The following is a 16768-nucleotide window of genomic DNA, read 5'->3' as shown; positions in this document are numbered from 1 at the left end:
AAATATTTGACATCAAATAATGTGTGTCACAATTATTAGCACCCCTGGTGTTAATACTTTGTACAACCGCCTTTTGCCAACAAAACAAGGTCTGGGGACTGATATTGGCCATGGGAGGAGCTTGATTTTGTGTCTGGTGAACCATTTCTGTGTAGATTTGGCCATATGTTTAGGGTCATTGTCTTGCTGAAAGACCCAGTCACGACCCATCTTCAGCTTTCGGGCAGAGGGCAACAAATTTTGATTTAAAATGTCCTGGTATTTCAAAGTATTCATGATGCCATGCACCCTAACAAGGTTGCCAGGGCCTTTGGAAGCGAAACAGCCCCACAGCATCACAGACCCACCCCCATACTTCACAGTGGGTATGAGGTGCTTTTCAGGATGCACATCTTTCGTGGCACGCCAGACCCACTTAGAGTGTTTGTTGCCAAAAAGCTCAATCTTGGTCTCATCTGACCAGAGCACACGGTCCCAGTTGAAGCCTGGGACCGTGTGTATTTTTGTGTTGTTTTGTTGGGGTTGTACAAAGTATTAACACCAGGGGTGCTAATAATTGTGACACACATTATTTGATGTCAAATAATTTTTTCTTTATGTGGGATTTTTTTCCCCCACTGAATGAATGCGCTTGTATTGAAGGTTGGATTTTTTTCTCTTTTTTTCCATTAAGGTCTCATATTATTTGAATATAAAAAAAAAAATAGAAGCTAAAAAACACATCTTTTTCAGGGGTGCCAATAATTATGGAGGGCACTGTACCTTGAATCCTCGAACAAATAACTTTCGAGATAATCCTTCCTGTTTGTATGCGGTACAGGTACTTTTTCAACCTAAATCTGGCATTGGATCGCTGCATGCGTTTGAGAATAACTGCGACCGACTGCGAATAACTAAAGCGGAGTGTGGGAAGGCCCCCTACTTGAAGGCATGGCGCAGCGCCTGGGGATTGTGACCCGTCAATATCATTATAAAGTCTACGAACAATCCTTATCTACAATAGTAATAATTAAATTGATATTTTCATTAACATTTATTTAAAAAAGAAAAACATTCAGTGAAATATACAATAAAAATACGCTATAATCATGAGTAAATAATACTCAATTTTAATAGGTATTATAAACCTTACCCAAATTATTTGAGCATATTATTGTTGACGCATTTAGGCAATATTTACTCAGTAAAAATAGTTAAATTTTACACTATCAAACTGAGTGCAATTTGTTACCTCAATTTTATTGAGAAAATTCTATAGGTTGTTTTTTCCAGTGCTGATTTTCAGTCACTTCCTATTGATTTTGGGGCATTTGAACAGGAAGTGACCCGGGAATCTCCCCAAACGAATAGGCAGTGACCTGTATAGGCCATAAAATGAACAGAAAGAAGCCCCGAAAATGCCCAAAAGAACAATTAGCTAACTTACAGAGCAAATGTCCGCTAGCTTAAATGCTATAAAATGCGAACGCTTTTTTTTTTTTTGCAATGCTCTTAACAAATAGTTCAAACACATATTCCCATAAAAAAGGCTAAATATACCTTTAAACTAAATTAAAAATGCATTTAAAAAACATTAGCTCGAACAAAAACTTAGCTTATGTTGGTGGGAGCAGCTGGATAAATAAATAAAACTAAATGCAAACACTTTCAAAACAAACCATTATAACGCCACTTTAATTAAATGAATACTCGAAGCAACAAAATTTAATTTGAATATTTTTTTTCTAATCGAATACTTGGGTTAATCGAATAATCGTTTCAGCACTACTGCAAACACTCTGGTTTCGAATGACAAACATTCATTCTTCCCTCCCAGGCTAAATGGATTGGGCGTCTAGCTGTAGAGTTAACAGAGGCACTATTCTAGTGGAAGATTTTGGTAGCAACTTGTTGGTTTATCATCATTTTTGATATCTTGTCACACCCCTCGAAAACAACCACGTGATTGGACGTTTTTCACCGTCAATGGCACCGAAAGAGATAATTGTGTCCTAGCCTGCGTGTAAATGTCAGTTTGAAAACGAAGAGCCATGCGCTTATTTTCAAACAGTCCACAAAGAATGCCTGTCATTTCCTGGCGTCCCCCACTTCCATATGAAAAGCCCCTCTTTCCTTGAGGAACAATGGGAAAGATTCCAAAATTTCCATGGGGAGTTTCTTGCGTGACCGCATAATGGCGAGCGTGTCGCGACAGATCCCGGGTTACTCCGCGCTGTGATTAAAGCCGCCGCGCCGTCTCGTAAACGAGCCGAGAATGCCGGGGACTTTTATTGGGAACGGACGGAGACCGAAACCGGCGGCAGATGTTCCGAGTTTCCCGGGTTTCGGTCGACTGTAAGAGTTTCACAATTAAGGTTCAAATGTCAAACTCCGTTAGGCTCTTGAAAGCCACCTGGCTTGACCCTGTGGCGAGACATGAGGTCAAAGGTCAGCCACTCATCTAGACGGGCAGTGCGTTACCATGCCTGAGGCGGGTTCTCCATTGCCTAACCTTTCCATTTACACAGGGAAACGCTAAACACACATATGGACATGGATTCCTGTGAACTTGTTGACTGTTTGACGTCATTACTTACAAGGGTCTTCACGCCGTCCAAGTGGTCCACATTAACGACCCCCAAACATGCTTGCCAGTTAGCAGTAGTACCTAGACGGAAAAAAACAAAGTAGGTTTATTTATTAATTGATCCAAAACAATAAATAAACGGGAAAAAAACAAGCTATTTTCATCCTTCTGCTGTGAATTGGAAGGAGTTTAGTGCTTGTAGATGTCCAATCTGTTTGAACTGGGAGTGTGGCAGCGAATGAACATTCAAACGGATTGGACGTCTATGGCCGTCAGTGGCAGCCAATGCCAGGTAACGAGTTCATTTTGGGGCATTTAACGTCATTTTCTGTTGATTTTCGGTCATTCTATTTCTTTTAGGATCATTTACAGGTGCCTTCCTGTTGATTGGGGTTTGAAACGTTGTGAATAAAATGAAATGAATGGAAAAAATTTGCCTAACCTTAGCTTGAAATATTCACGTAAAATGAACGATTACTGCCCGTATTTTGCTTTTAACCAAGAATCTAGACTGTTTTATGTTCATATCTATCGAAATTCCGCAATTGAAGCATTTATTGACGAGAATTTTTAACTTAAAAAGCTCTTTGTTTTGTGACGGCTGCCATGTTGGATTACTCAATAATAAAGATGTCCCGATCGATCGGCACGTCGATCGGGTCCGATCACGTCATTTTCAAAGTATCCGAATCGGCAAAAAAATATCGGACATGCCTTTTTTAATATATATATATACATATATACATATACATATATATACATATATACATATACATATATATATATATATATATATATATATATATATATTTTTTTTTTTTTAACTAAATCGTTTTCTAATTGTATTTAACGTTACAGACAAAATGTCTTTACACTCATCCAAAGTCTTTAGTTTTGGCTTAAAGTAGGGTAATCAAATGCATCGCGTTAAGGGCGGTAATTAATTTTTTAAAAATTAATCACGTTAAAATATTTAACGCAATTAACGCATGCGCTGCACGACCCACTCACGCCTTGTCGCGTTCAATCCATAATGGCGCCGATTTAACTATACTGTATATAGAGCAAAAAGGGAGCGTAAAATGAGTAGAGTGAATTTTGGCAGTCTTTGGAGCCTTTCTTTAATTGGCTTAAGCCTTAAAATCCCTCTCTCATCATTTAGAAATATCGTGGGAAAGCAATGATGGTAAGAAAGGTAGTCTTTTTTTTGACACCCTATGTTATTTCCCAACACAGAGAAGATATATCAATTGGTGCCAATACGCACAGTCATGGTTGCACTTCCCACCATGCATTTGGGCATGGCTACAGTATCATTTACTGAAAGCTCAACAAATACACTAGGTGTCAATATTTAGTCACAATATACAAAGTCACATTTATCCTTTAAGAATTACAAGTCTTTCTACCAGTGGATCCCTCTCACAGAAAAAATGTTAATAATATAAATGCCATCTTGAGGATTTATTGTCATAATAAACAAATAAAGTACTTATGTAGTGTATGTTGAATGTATATATTCGTCCGAGTTTTATTCATTTTTTTCTTAATGCATTGCCAAAATGTATATGATCGGGAAAAATTATCGGGAATGATTGGAATTGAATCGGGAGCAAAAATAAGCAATCGGATCGGGAAATATCGGGATCGGCAGATACTCAAACTAAAACGATCGGGATCGGATCGGGAGCAAAAAATCATGATCGGAACAACCCTACTCAATACTTTTGCTTGAAATATTTACGTAAAATGAATTATAACTTCCCGTTTTTTGCTTTTAACCAAGAATCTTGACTGTTTCACATTCATATCTATTGAAATCCCGCAATTTAAGCATTTATTTACAAAAAAAATCACCTTAAAAAGCTCTTTGTTTCGTGATGGCCGCCATGTTGATTTTGTATCTCTACACAATTGCGGAATTCAACCTAAATAAGTTGTGAATGTATGTAGAAAAATGCAAATTTTGCTTTTGTTGAGTAAAATTAAGATGATTTTGCAGGCAAGTATTAAGTTTCCGATGTGAAAATTTATTAGCTGTTGAAAACTTGCACTAAATTAGAAAAAAATAATTAAGTTGCTATTTCGGGCAAAAACTTATATGATATATTAGAGCCGGGTGGTATACCGAAAATTTACCGTTACCGATGTTCTTCACAATGACCTACATAATTTTGACCATGTCGGTAAATTCGGTAATTTAATAAAAGAAGAAAACATAGTCTTTTCATCCCGCTTTGACTCCGTGTTGGTCATCTATGGTCATTCTACTTAAGAAAGCAGTCAGTGTGCTTACATATGATGTCACGTGGTTATCGGGAAATCAAACAGAAGCCCGGTAGGCTTACAAGCAAACGTGATGAGTCGGGCTTAAGGGAGCTTCGCTAAACTTTCACCTGACCTTGACTCTTGGCGGGCCCCAGTTGGGCTTTCGACCGCTGTCCTCTCTAGTTCTTACAATTTCAGGAGAGGTGCTTTCAGTGCTTTCTACTAGTAGCCAGGACACAGGCTAATGCTAGCGGCTAATGCTACAAATGAACGTGATGGAGCCGGATAGCGGCTCAAACCTTGTCGAAACGGCTGAACCTAATGAGTGAATTGGGCACGGACTACATCTAGCAATCAGTGTGTCGCGTTATTTTGTATCTGTGTGTATGTGTGTGTGATTTCTCTGATAGCTTTTATGGTGATAAAGCATTCAGCATAAAGTATAATCCAACAGTGAAGCCTATAATATGACCGTTTAATGGCCACAGCTATTTTTCTGCACGTGCTTGCTCTATTTTGTGTCATTACTGCCATCATAAAATCTTAAATGTTTCATTTGCATAAGAGCAATATAGCTTTAATGTGGTTGTGTCTGTGTGGGGGGTGCATCTGTACGTGCATGTATTAAAAAAATGCTCTGGGGAAAAAAAAACTGAAACCTTGTAGTAAACACTTGTGTTGAGTAATTATGTCACAGCAGCAGTTAACAATACGTTGTCTGTTGTGTACTGTGGAAGTGTACTGGAAGTCATTTGTGTTACAATGACAGGTTTGCACAGTCGTCGTATTGATTTTTATAATGTACATTGTTCAAGTCATACAAGCTGTTATAAATGTTCATACTTGAATTCTTATTGTTTATAACAAATTTTTATACACTTAATGTTTAGACTGCATGTCCAATTCTTAAATTGAAAGCTGGAGAATAAATCAACGACAAACAGTTAATTTGTATTTCATGCAATGATTTAGATTTTCAAATTATATAACAGTCCGCTTGGGTGAATTTATTGCATTTATCGTTATCGAGGTAAATCTGCTCAATTTACCGTGATACGTACTCAAGGCCATATCGCCCAGCTTTATGATATGTTAAATATTGCTGTTGATCCAGAAAATATAGGTGATCATCTCTGCATTTGGTGATTTTTGTGCATGTATCGTAAGATTTGAGAATTTTATAGCCATTTTAAGTTTTCTTATACTTGTATAAAAAAAAAAAAAAAAGAATTGGGAAAGTTATTAGGGAAGGATTTAAAAACAAAATTTATGTCGATGCTCATGCAGACTCATATATGCCCAAGGGGGGGTGCCTTTTTAATGTTTTAGGTCGCTAGCGGCTTTGGTTTTGAAAATATTTCAATTACAAGTTTTTGAAAATAGGCCCCCTACGGATTGGCCCGGAGCCGCGTGTTCCGTCAACTGATATTGAAGTCTATGTCTGAATGTTATTTGTACAGGGTGTTGATGACCAATAAACATCTGTGAAAGGAACTGGAGTCTCATATGCCAACAGCACGCACATGTACATGCACGCAGAAATGTATGCACGCACGCGGCGATAAAACGCAGCCATGAAAATTACCACCCTAATTTTTATTTACCTTGCGATAAATGGACTTATTGCATATCGCGACCGGCTCACCTGTATATTCCCTCAAGACTGGCTGTGGATGCTCTGGTTTCAGTGCCATTGACTCGCTATCAAGTGAAAATGAATTGGATATCTAGCGCCGTCATTGGCAGCCAGTGAGCTAACATAGACACGATTCTAACGTAGGATTATGGGGACAACCTCTTGGTTCTTTTTCGTTTGAAACGGTGACACCGTTTTAAAACGATCTATCGAGTCTTGGCGGGAGCATATTGACAACCATTTGGGGATATTTCACCTCTTACATATTATCACACCCTAGTGTTAATTCATCTCAGCTAATTAGTTCTGCATTATTATTACTAGAGGTGTGTGAAATTTCCGATTCTTAGATTATTCGCGATTCGGCCGTGGAAGATTCGAGAACGAGTCACAAACATCCAAATTCCGATTATTGATATATTTCAAGTAAAGTGGAAGTAAAACACACTCAGCGCGCCGCGCGGTCTTCGGGGTGCAATGAGGAAAAGAGCGAGAGTAGCTAAACATCATGTTTGTCATTCCCCGACCCCTCAGGTAATGCCAATGCTCAACTCATGCCGCGAGATAAAAAAACAACAACATACCTGACTGCTGCCGACAGTTGCTACAAAGTACCTCCACATAATGTTACGGTAGAGATCATATTTATATGGGACTAGATGAAATATAGACTCGGTGGTGATAGCAGCACATGTACAGAAAGCTAGATGCGGGCGTTAGTAAACGGCCGCCATCTTAAAGCAGTAGACTTCCCTGCAAGGCTGTTGTAGCGAACCTTCCAAGCGAACCTAATTAACTTTCTATCTAAAATACTCCTAAATCAGTAAGATATTGACTTGAATCTATCTTTAAAATAGTTTGAAAACTTTCACATGTCGAAAGTAGACAAAAGGGAAATTATGGAATAACGGGAGCAATTTTAACAACTTTAACAGTTGATTCACAACATTAAATTAATTGAATGTAGTTTAAAGCTGCTGATACAGAATGGGGATTTGAGTATATTATTTATTTTAACTGTTAACTTGATACTGAAATCGTCATTTATCTAAGCCTGCGAGGCGTTTTTTTTTTTTTTTTTTTTTTTTTTTTTTAACAGTTTTTGTAACTAATGTACAAAACATTAAAAGCAGCTAATAGCGGTGGGGTGTCACCAATAATCGATTTATAATCGAATCGTAGCCTCTGAATCGTAATCGAATCGTTAGGTGCCCAAAGATTCCCACTTCTAATTATTACAGTAGTTGTCTTCACAATGTAAAAGGAAACATGAATACTTTGATATTGTCTGCATGCACCTGCTTTTACACTTTTTGGGTTAAATAAGTTGCTTAAAAGGTTATAGCATGGCAACAAAAATGCTAATTAGCTAGCTAATTCAGCTAGCGGACTGAAAAGCTAAGCAAAGTGCTTGTTATAAATACGAAAAGTGACATTTTGTTTGTTTCATTTGTAGTTTGGAGTAGCAATAAATAAACTGATGATATTTTTGTGTTTTCTTGAGCTTAATTCAATGCCCCCATACAAAACATTTCACGAGTCTTCGCTATCTTGTCGAAGCTAAAACAATTAACAGCTCCTATCTTGGGAGGTGGTAAAACAAAACAAAGCGTACACTACTTTCTAGTACTGTAATGATTAATCGATTAACTTGAGTAATTCGATTAGGAAAAAAGCTATGAATCAAATTTTGCTGCTTGGAGTATTCATTTAATTCGAGTGGCGGTGTAATGGTTTATTTTGAAAGTGTTTGCATTTAGTTTTATCAGTTTGGATGAATATACTGACCTATACTGGCAACAGTGAATATGACATATTCCATTTAATATGGCTGAATCCAGCTGCTCCCTGTTAAGACCAACATAAGGTTAGTTTTTTACCAATACGTTTTTTTACGCATCCGTAATTTAGTTTATAGGTGTGTTAAGCCGTTTTTGTTGAAATATGTGTTTGATTGATTTGTTAAGAGCATTGTTAAAATAAAAAATAAATAAATAAATAAAACGTTAGTACATTATAGCATTTAAGCTAGCGCACTTTTGCTATGCGAGTTAGCCAATTCTCTTGTTGTACTTAGATCCTTAATTATTTATTTTTTTCTACCGTTTGAGGCTAAGCGCAGGTACTTTAAGTTTTTTTTTTTTTTTTTTTTAATGAAAGTGCAATTCGGCATAGTTTGAAGAAACACTGAAGACTTTTATTTTGTATTCGCATTTAATGCTCTTTTGAAAGTGCAATCTTAGCAAGTCTTTGTTTCATATCTCAAAAAATTTACTCTGCAACGCATTAAATTTACTTAATTCGATTACTCCATTATTCGAACTAACTAGTTCAGGGGCGCCCAAGTCCGGTCCTCAATAGCCCCTATCCAGCTTGTTTTCCATGTCTCCCTCCTTTAGCACACCTGAATTAAATGATCAGGTCATCAGCAAGCGCTGCAGGAGCCTGATAACGATCCTGATTACTTGATTCAGCTGTGTTGGAGGAGGGAGACATGGAAAACAAGCTGGATAGGGGCTCTCGAGGACCGGACTTGGGCACCCCTAAACTAGTTGATAGATTAATCGACTCATAAAATAATCGATAGCTGCAGACCTCTAACTTTCTATACATTTTTATACCTTAAATTTTCCAAATATGTCTACAATCTTTCGAAAAAAAATTGGGAGCTATAAAAATATCTTCAAAATGTTATCATATGGTATTTTTTGAGGATTTTCCCATATCGTGGGTGTGTCTGGGGTTTTCTGTATATCTCTTCCAGATGACTCCGATTTGAAGTTTTAGTGACTGAGGGAAACGTGGAGGGGAAACACATTTTTTTCCCCTCCTCGTGCATGTGTTCAAGAGTTGACTGCGGCAGGAAGTGGCTCTGCTAGTAGTCATGTGATGAGACTCCCTGATGATAACATTAGATTTTCACGAGACGGAACGGCGGGAAAGGTTTTGGGAACAACTGCGGTGGCCCACGCTTCAGAGCTTCTCAGCTGGACAAAACTCCTCACACGTGATAATGAGCTACACGGGAGTTAGCATCATTGCTGCAGCGGGTGGGGACAGGATACGCCAGCATCCACCCACGAGCCAAAACCGTATTAAAACAGATGTGCGCGAGGACATCCGCTGTGCTTCTGTAGGGGTCTTTTCGCTGTCTATTTCTATTAGTGCCTCCGAGGTGGAATGCTCCAAAAGTGCTGCGATTTGTTCATCCAAAATGTTTTCGGGTTCCAGTGGTGGAATGTACCAAGTAGAGCTGAAACGAATACTCGAGCAACTCGAGTAACTCGAGTTTAAAAACTGATCCGAGTAATTTTATTCACCTCGAGTAATCGTTTATTTTGACAGCTCTAAGCATCACGTTTTGCTCGGACTACTTTTAATGCGGGACAACGCGCTGATGTCACGTGCGTAGAGGAAGAAGCAAAAAAAAAAAAAAAAAAAAAACTTACATCAGCCGACAGCCGCTACAAACGACGCCGACGTTGCTAAATACTAGCCCGCACATGCTACGTTAGTTGCAGGTAGCGTCCAATGAGTCTCATAGAGATCACATGTATGTTGAACTAGATGCACAATGACAGACGAGGCCGCGTCTGGGCAGCGTTAGCAAACAGCCGCCATCTTAAAGCAGTAGAGCGCTAAGCGCTAATAAAGAGCGCTAAGCGCTAATATATAAGATTAACGTTACTGTCACTACTAGCTCACCTTACGTTAGCCCTGCGGAGGGCTAGGTTTCAATTAATTAAGACCACTGTCGATGCGTGGCTAACGTGTCTTACATACAGGCTTTAACATAACATAGCGTTGTGGAGTGATGAGGGTGTAAAATAAAAACTCAATAATGCTAACTATCAATTTTAGCTCAGTAGTCATTGATGGATAAAACACCAAGTAGCACTGGTCCCTAATGTGCTCCAATACAGCCTGTAGCATTCATTTATTTTGAACACAGCAAAAACTCATAATCCTATCAGGACTTACAGTTTAGACTAACTTAAAACTTAACTAGAACTTAAAAATGGCTTGACACAAATAGGAATTCAATTGAAACACGTGGGAAAAAAACTTTTAAGTGATGTGTGTTATTAAGTGTAACAGCATTTTTAGGTGTATATATATATATATATATATATATATATATATTTTTTTTTTTTATTTATTTATTTTTTAAATGAGATCTAAAGGTTTTTTGAGTGAAAGCAGTGAAATAGTCTTTTTTTAAAAATTTTATTCTAGTTACATCTGAGATGCAATTGTTGGCTGTTTTCAACAATATACATCAAAAATATGGCTATTTTCAACAATACACATCATAAATAAAGACATTGATTGACTGAAAATGGTTCAAGATTAGATGAAATGTCTTGTTTTCTCATGTATATTTATAATTGCTCTTCACCTAAGAATATATTTGCTTTATCCGATTACTCGATAAATCGATAGAATTTTCAGTCGATTACTCGATTACTAAAATATTCGATAGCTGCAGCCCTAGTACCAAGTAAAAGCACTTCGTCACTGTACTTAAGTACAGTTTTTTGTGTATCAGTACTTTACTTGAGTACAAATATGAAGTGATACATTTTACTTATACGTATGGCGGAAAACACAGACAAGGCTGAAAAAGCAGTTTCTGCTCTTGCATTCCTCTTTAAAATTAACAGCTGTATTTTAAAGTGCCTGACTGTGACACGAAAAAGCATGTTTATTTCATAATACATGCGGTATTTTATGCTCCTGAATGAAATGGACCTCTTGGATGTGTGTGGAAGCGATCGCTATATTTATTTAGTTTTTTGAATCCTGCGCCATGAAAACGAGTGACTTCCGGCAACAGTCTCGAGTTGAGAAAGCGGGCGCTGTGACGTGTACGGAGGAAGGAGCCCTCTTTACTATACAGCTGTAATGTTGTATGAGAAGGACTAAGGATTCAGATTATTTTTCGCATGACGCCAGCCAAACAGCAGCAGAAAAATCTTGCTGTAAGAGGGAGAGGCGTGTGCGCCTTTCTGGGGTTTCAAAAGGTACCCCGTTCACCGGTGGATAATGGCCAAAACAAGCCCTACTACTGTGGGACCATTGGACTTACCAGGAAGTGAGTAAACATCTTTTTTTGTATTATGTCAAATACTGGGATCATTTTAATATGTACAGTTGTGGTCAAAAGTTTACATACACTTGTGAAGAACATAATGTCATGGCTCTCTTGAGTTTCCAGTTATTTCTACAACTCTGATTTTTCTCTGATAGAGTGACTGGAACAGATACTTTTTTGTCACAAAAAAACATTCATGAAGTTTGGTTCTTTTATGACTTCATTATGGGTGAACAGAAAAAAGTGATCAAATCTGCTGGGTCAAAAATATACATACAGCAGCGCTAATATTTGGTAACATGTCCCTTGGCCATTTTCACTTCAATTAGGCGCTTTTGGTAGCCATCTACAAGCTTCTGGCAAGCTTCTGGTTGAATCTTTGACCACTCCTCTTGATAGAATTGGTGCAGTTCAGTTAAATTTGATGGCTTTCTGACATGGACTTGTTTCTTCAGCATTGCATTGTCCACAAGTTCTCAATGGGGTATAAGTCAGGACTTTGGGAAGGCCATTCGAAAACCTTCATTCTAGCCTGATTTAGCCATTCCATTACCACTTTTGATGTGTGTTTGGGGTCATTGTCCTGTTGGAACACCCAACTGCGCCCAAGACCCAATCTTCGGGCTGATGACGTTAGGTTATCTTGAAGAATTTGAAGGTAATCCTCCTTCTTCATTATCCCATTCACTCTCTGTAAAGCACCAGTTCCATTGGCAGCGAAACAGCCCCACAGCATAATACTACCACCACCGTGCTTGACGGTAGGCATGGTGTACTTGGGGTTAAAGGCCTCACCTTTTCTCCTCCAAACATATTGCTGGGCATTGTGGCCAAACAGCTCGATTTTTGTTTCGTCTGACCACAGAACTTTCCTACAGAAGGTCTTATCTTTGTCCATGTAATCAGCAGCAAACTTCAGTCGAGCCTTAAGGTGCCGCTTTTGGAGCAAGGGCTTCCTTCTTGCACGGCAGCCTCTCAGGCCATGGAGATGCAAAACACGCTTGACTGTGGACACTGACACCTGTGTTCCAGCAGCTTCTAATTCTTGGCAGATCTGCTTTTTGGTGATTCTCGGTTGAATCTTCACCCTCCTGACCGATTTTCTCTCAGCAGCAGGTGATAGCTTGCGTTTTCTTCCTGATCGTGGCAGTGACAAAACAGTGCCATGCACTTTATACTTCCAAACAATTGTTTGCACTGTTGCTCTTGGGACCTGCAGCTGCTTTGAAATGGCTCCAAGTGACTTTCCTGACTTGTTCAAGTCAATGATTCACTTTTTCAGATCCATGTATGAATATTTTTGACCCAGCAGATTTGATCACTTTTTCTGTTAACCCATAATAAAGTCATAAAAGAACCAAACTTCATGAATGTTTTTTGTGACGGAGAAGTATCTGTTCCAATCACTCTATCGGAGAAAAATCAGAGTAGTAGAAATAACTGGAAACTCAAGAGAGCCATGACATTATGTTCTTCACAAGTGTATGTAAACTTTTGACCACAACTGTAGGTGGCTTGCATTTTGTGGCTGACATGGCCCTTGCCCCCTCGGCGGCTTGTTGCACATACCCCCGCCGGGAGAGAACTTTACTCGGCTTATTCCCCTCTTCCAGTGGCGCCTCCAGAAATTTTTCATAGGGGTGACCACCCCTATGATATTGTTTTGCACTTCCGATCCGATACCGATACCGGCCTATCTGAGCATGTGTTCAAGTTTTAAGTTATTTAGCCTCCTTACTTAGTTGTCAGACTCATGTTGAAAAAGGTTTTAGTACTCTTGATAACAACTAGCCAGCTGAATTAGGTGAGTTTGAATAACACACAACGGTTGGTAACAAGAAACTGACCTGTTTATTCAGTGACAAACACAAAACATTATTAACTAACAGAAATGGCATAGTCAGTCAGTAAAACGTGCAAATAATATTGTAAACTGTCTTAAAAAAGCAAAACACACAAACAACCTCAGTGGAAAATCCCACAAACTCCCCAAGCTATTAGATGCTTTTAATGTTTCGTGCATTAGTTACATATATTGTATAAAAAGCCTCTCAGGTTTAAATAAACGACTATTTCAGTATCAAGTTGACATTTTAAAACAGTAAATAAAATACTCAAGTCCCCATTCTGTATCAGCAGCTTTAAACTACATTCAATTCATTTAATTTTGCGAATCAACTGTTAAAGTTGTTACAATTGCTCCCGTTATTCCATAATTTCCCTTCTGTCTACTTTCGACATGTGAAAGTTTTAAAACTGTTTTGAAGATAGATTCAAGTCATGATTTTGCCGATTTAGGAGTATTTTAGATAAAAAGTTAATTAGGTTCGCTTGGAAGGTTCACACCAGCCTACTAGGGAAGTCTCCTGCTTTAAGATGGCGGCTGTTTACTAACGCAACTAGTTTTCAATACTTCAATGTTGCTAACGCCGTCGAGTCTGTCATTTTGCATCTAGTTCTACATGATATCTATTATCTACAGTAAAACGATGTTGACGTAGTTTGTAGCGGCTGTCAGCAGCAGTCAGGTATTCTTGTGTTTTTTATCCAGCAGCATGAGTTCAGCTAAAGCCGTGAGTTGAGCATTGGCATTGGCGGGTCTATGACAAGCATGAGGTTTACTCTCGGGACGCAATGCGGTCCGTTTCTCATTGCGTCCCGAAGACCGCGCTGTGTGTTAGTTCCGCTTTACTTGACATATTTCAATAATCGGAATTTGGATGTTTGTGAATCGTTCTTGAATCTTCCACGGCCGGATCGCTCAAGGATGTAATGACGGCTGGGCATGTTGTACCGTGGCTCTAAGTGTTGGATGGTGCGTCTTTACTGACGAGAGATAATGGCTCGTCATCCAGAATGAATTCTTCGGCAATGACTCTTGTTATTCCCTGGGCTTTGGGACTGTCGAGTGCCAGTTTGTCACGCATAGCAAAAGTTTCTGCCAGTGTTAGTTGCGTAGGACCTTTCTTTTTGTCTTCGGTTTTCTGAACATACTCCTCATATTGTTTGTGGTGGTATTTCGCTAAATGCTTGATTAGGTTGGTTGTATTAAAACTTCTTACAGCTTTACCCCTACGCTTGACTTTATTGTGGCATATGTTGCACTCTGCCTCTTCGTCTTTGTCGTCCTTTAAGGTGAAATGATCCCACACAGCTGACATTTTTACCGATAAAGTCTCTCGGTAAATTGGGAGACGGTATTGTAAATGTAGTGTGTTGAAGGTGTGCCTTAAAATGCGGACCGGATTTTAGGGAAAGCGAAGCAAAAACTTGGAATGGTATGTAAATCGGTGCGCTGGACTTTAAAAAAAAAACTGGATCGGAAGTCTGGATCAGAATTTTTCCGTGTTGGCCGATCCGATACCGATGCGCATTTTTTTGCCCATATCGGCGTCCGATCTGATCCAAATATCAGATCGGGACATCTCTAATTTTGACAGTTAATTACTAATTATTTCAGATGGGAAAAAATAATTTTAAAGCAAGACCCACAAATCCGACCACTGTAATAAATGGAGGCGTGCGAAATTTCCGATTCTTAGATTATTCACGATTCGGCCGTGGAAGATTCGAGAACGATTCACAAATATCCAAATTCCGATTATTGAATTATACCAGGTAAAGCGGAAGTAAAACACAGTCAGCGCGGTCTTTGGGACGCAATGAGGAACGGACCGAGAGTAAATATCATGTTCAACTCATGCCGCTAGATAAAAAAAAAAATCAGACCGGACTGCGGCTGACAGCCGCTACAAACAACGCCCAGTTGCTAGTTGCTAAAAACATACGGCTACAGTAGATATTATATATGTAGAACTAGATGCAAAATGACAGACGACGTCGGTGTTAGAAGTTGTATTATTGAACAGAGATGCGAAATGACAGACTTTCCGGCGTAAGTAAACAGCCGCCATCTTAAAGCAGTAGACCTCTCTAGAAGGCTCTGTTGTAGTGCACCTAATTAACTTTTTATCTAAAATGCTCCTAAATCGGCAGAATCTTGTCTTGAATCTATTTTTAAATGATGAAATAGTTTTAAAACTTTGACAAAAGTAGACAGAAGGGAAATTATGGAATAACGGGAGCAATTTTAACAACTGTAACAGTTGATTCTAGAGCTGGGAATCTTTGGGCACCTAACGATTCGATTACGATGACGATTCAGAGGCTCCGATTCGATTATAAAACGATTATTGATGCACGCCCCCTCCTTTTTTTTTTTTTTTTAAATTAAATGTTTTGTACATTAGTTCCAAAATTGTTCACAAATCCTCTCAGGCTAAACCAAACTACTATTTCAGTATCAAGTTAACATATAGCAGTAAACAAATATACAAAAATAACAGTTAATAAAAAACTCCAGTCCCAATTCTGTAACAGCAGCTTTAAACTACATTCAATTAATTTAATGTTGTGAATCAACTGTTAAAGTTATTAAAATTGCTCCTGTTATTCCATAATTTCCCTTTTGTCTACTTTCGACATGTGAAAGTTTTAAAACTACTTTAAAGATAGATTCAAGTCAATATTTTACCGATTTAGGAGTATTTTAGATAAAAAGTTAATTAGGTTCGCTTGGAAGGTTCGCTACAACAGCCTTGCAGGGAAGTGTACTGCTTTAAGATGGCGGCCGTTTACTAACGCTCGCATTTCTTTTTGTAGATGTGCTGCTCACGCTACCGAATCAATGGTGCATCTAGTCCTATATAAATGATATCTACCATTACATTATGTGGATGACGTACTTTATAGCAGCTTTTCGGCAGCAGTCAGGTATGTTGTTGGGTTTTTTTATCTCGTGGCATGAGTTGAGCTAGAGCCGTGAGTTGAGCATTGGCATTACCCGAGGGGCCGGGTAATGAGAAGCATGATGTTTAGCTAGCTACTCTCGCTGCGTTCTTCCTCGTTGTGCCCCGAAGACCGCGCGGCGCGCTGAGTGTGTTATACTTCCGCTTTACTTGGCATATTTCAATTAGAGCTGAAATGAATACTCGAGCAACTCGAGTTTAAAAACTGATCCAAGTAATTTTATTCACCTCGAGTAATCGTTTATTTTGACAGCTCTAAGCATCACGTTTTGCTCGGACTACTTTTAATGCGGGACAACACGCTGATGTCACGTGCGTAGCGAAAGAAGCAAAAAAACCACACTTACTGCAGCCGACAACCGCTACAAACGACGCCGACGTTGCTAAATACTAGC

The 16768-nt window shown here is 38.8% G+C and overlaps 1 long non-coding RNA gene across 2 annotated transcripts in view; it reads right to left on the bottom strand.

Annotated features, from left to right (window-relative positions):
- Positions 1-16768, bottom strand: part of LOC130929701 (uncharacterized) — an 83892-nt gene that overhangs the window by 64631 nt on the left and 2493 nt on the right. For both annotated transcript variants that reach the window (XR_009066942.1, XR_009066943.1), the window contains exon 2: positions 2577-2647. This is a non-coding gene — a long non-coding RNA (uncharacterized LOC130929701). The remainder of the gene's footprint in view (positions 1-2576; positions 2648-16768) is intronic.

The sequence above is a fragment of the Corythoichthys intestinalis genome, chromosome 14 (assembly GCF_030265065.1).
Source record: "Corythoichthys intestinalis isolate RoL2023-P3 chromosome 14, ASM3026506v1, whole genome shotgun sequence".
NCBI classification, from domain to species: Eukaryota; Metazoa; Chordata; class Actinopteri; order Syngnathiformes; family Syngnathidae; genus Corythoichthys; species Corythoichthys intestinalis.
This window is presented reverse-complemented; position numbering and strand designations above follow the sequence as displayed.